The following is a 3316-nucleotide window of genomic DNA, read 5'->3' as shown; positions in this document are numbered from 1 at the left end:
CATGGAACACTTTCCAAGAAATAAAATTAAGTTACCATATGAATCTATTATGAGGGCCACTTATGGATTGAATACCAAAGATGAAAAAACCTAGATCTATGCAATATGCCTAGCTAGGGGCGTAAAATAATAACGCTTGTTGGGAGGCAACCCAATATTATTTTATGTTTTTTATTTTTCTTATATTTTTCAATAGATATGGAATTATGCTTCTGTTATGATTATGTTTTAGTATTTAATTAGTGTTTGTGCCAAGTAAGACCTTTAGGATGGTTTGGGTGATAGTTTATTCGATTCTGCTGAAAAACATAAACTTTTGTGCCCAGTTATGGAATTTTGTAAATTCACAGAAATGTGCTTTTGCTCTGAATTTTTTCCACAAGATTGATATGCAAATTGCCTATGTTTTGCTAAGTTTTCAGAATTTTTTGAGTTACAAAAGTTTGGCTAATGTCCAGATTACTACAAACTGTTCTGTTTTTGACAGATTTTGTTTTCATTGTGTTGTTCGCTTGTTTTGATAAATCTATGGGTTGCATCAGGGGTATGAACCATGGTGAAGTTAGAATATAGTAGTTATAATGCAAATATAAAATTGGAATGAGTTTACAATAGTACCTAAAAGTGGTGATTTGCTTTATTATACTAACGGACCTCACGAGTTTTCTGTTGAGTTTTGTGTTGTGAAGTTTTCAAGTTTTGGGTGAAGTTTCGATGGGCTAAGGAATAAGGAGTGGCAAGAGCCTAATATTGGGGATGCCCATGGCACCCCAAGATAATATTCAAGGACAACCAAGCGTCTAAGCTTAGGGTTGCCCCAGATGGCATCCCCTCTTTTGTCTACAATCCATCGTAAATTACTTGAGGCTATATTTTTATTCACTACATGATATGTGTTTTGCTTGGAGCGTCGTGTATTATGTGAGTCTTTGCTTTATTTCCTTTTTAGTTTGCCACAATCATCCTTGCTGGACACAACTTTTTGAGAGGGACACACATTAATCATGAATTTGTTAGAATACTATTTGAGCTTCACTTATATCTTTTGAGCCAGACAGTTCCTCTAGTGCTTCACTTATATCTTTTAGAGCACGACGATGGTTATATTTTAAAGAAATTGATGAACTCTCATGCTTCACTTATATTATTTTGAGAGTCTTATAAATAGTATGGTGATACGTCTCCAATGTATCTATAATTTTTGATTGTTCCATGCTATTATATTATCTGTTTTGGATTTTTTAATATGCATTAATATGCTATTTTATATTATTTTTGGGACTAACCTATTAACCTAGAGCCCGGTGCCAGTTCCTGTTTTCCCCTGCTTTGGAGTTTCACAGAAAATGAATACCAAACGGAGTAAAACCTTCGCTACGATTTTTCTTGGACTAGAAGACAACTAGGAGACTTGGAGATGAAGTCGGAGGAGCCACGAGGCGGCCATAAGGACAGAGAGCGCGCCCAGGGGGTAGGGCGACCCCCACCCTATGGGCCCCTCATGCACCTCCTGACCTAATTCTTCTGCCTATATATTCCCATATATCTCCAAACCAACAGCGGCATCCACAGAAACACTTTCCACCGCCGCAACCTTGTGTACCCGTGAGATCCCATCTAGGGACCTTTTTGGCACCCTGCCGGAGGGGGATTCGACCACGGAGGGCTTCTACATCAACTCTATTGCCCTTCCGATGAAGCGTGAGTAGTTTACCATAGACCTACTATTCCATAGCCAGTAGCTAGATGGCTTCTTCTCTCTCACTTTGATTCTCAATACCGTGTTCTCCTCGATGTTCTTGGAGATCTATTCGATGTAATACTTTTTTGCAGTGTGTTTGCCGAGATCCGGTGAATTGTGGATTTATGATCAGCTTATCTATGAATATTATTTGAATCTTCTCTGAATTCTTATATGCATGATTTGATATCTTTGTAATTCTCTTCGAACTATCGGTTTGGTTTGGCCAACTAGATTGGTTTTTCTTGCAATGGGAGAAGTGCTTAGCTTTGGGTTCAATCTTGCAGTGTCCTTTCCCAGTGAGAGTAGGGGCAGCAAGGCACATATTCTATTGTTGCCATCGAGGATAAAAAGATGGGGTTTTCATCATATTGCTTGAGTTAATTCCTCTACATCATGTCATCTTGCTTAATGCATTACTCCATTCTTTATGAACTTAGTACTCTAGATGCACGCTGGATAGCGATCGATGTGTGGAGTAATAATAGTAGATGCGGAATAGTTTTGGTCTACTTGACACGGACGTGATGCCTATATTCATGATCATTGCCTTAGATATCGTCATAACTTTGCGTTTTTCTATCAATTGCTCGGCAGTAATTTGTTCACCCACCATATTATTTTCTATCTTGAGAGAAGACTCTAGTGAAACCTATGGCCCCCGGGACTACTTTCCATCATATAAGTTTCCGATCTATAATATTAGTTTCCTATTTACTCTTTTCTGCAATCTTTTACTTTCCGATCTATAAACCAAAAATATTTACTTTACCGTTTATCTATCTCTACCAGATCTCACTTTTGCAAGTAACCGTGAAGGGATTCACAACCCCTTTATCGCATTGGGTGCAAGTTGTTTGATTGTTTGTGCAGGTATTCAGTGACTTGTGCGTTATCTCCTATTGGATTGGTACCTTGGTTCTCAAACTGAGGGAAATACTTATCTCTATTTTGCTGCATCACCCTTCCCTCTTCAAAGGAAAAACCAACGCAAGCTCAAGAAGTAGCATATGGCAATTTGCTTGGGTTATGAATTTAGTCCTAATATGCTGCGTATTCAAGAGGGATATAACAAAAAATTATATGAGAAGTTTGATTCTTTCCATTTGTTTTGAGATATAAAGATGGTAATATTAGAGTCGTGCTAGTGAGTAATTAAGGTTTAGTAAGAATATTGGTGTTAAGGTTTGTGATTCCCGAAGCATGCATGTATGGTCTCATTATGCTACGAAGTTGGAGCATGATTTATTATTGATTGTCTTCCTTATGAGTGGCGGTCGGGGACAAGCAGTGGTCTTTTCCTACCAATCTATCCCCCAAGGAGCATGCGTAGTAGTACTTTGCTTAAAGGGCTAATAAATTCTTGCAATAAGTATGTGAGTTCTTTATGACTAATGTGAGTCCATGGATTATACCACTGGTACAACGAGGTGCTATACAAGCAGTTTTTAACCCCTTTCCGCGACGACATTTTGAAATGTCGCCAAGTGAGTGTGTGCGATAGGGGGGGGTCCTTCCCACACGACCCAGAAACCATCGGGGATAGAGAGCCTTGATGCATAAAGTTGTCCCCAT

The sequence above is a fragment of the Triticum dicoccoides genome, chromosome 7A, assembly GCF_002162155.2.
Source record: "Triticum dicoccoides isolate Atlit2015 ecotype Zavitan chromosome 7A, WEW_v2.0, whole genome shotgun sequence".
Classification (NCBI taxonomy): Eukaryota; Viridiplantae; Streptophyta; class Magnoliopsida; order Poales; family Poaceae; genus Triticum; species Triticum dicoccoides.
The sequence above is the reverse complement of the archived record's forward strand: the minus strand, read 5'-3'. Positions refer to the sequence as shown.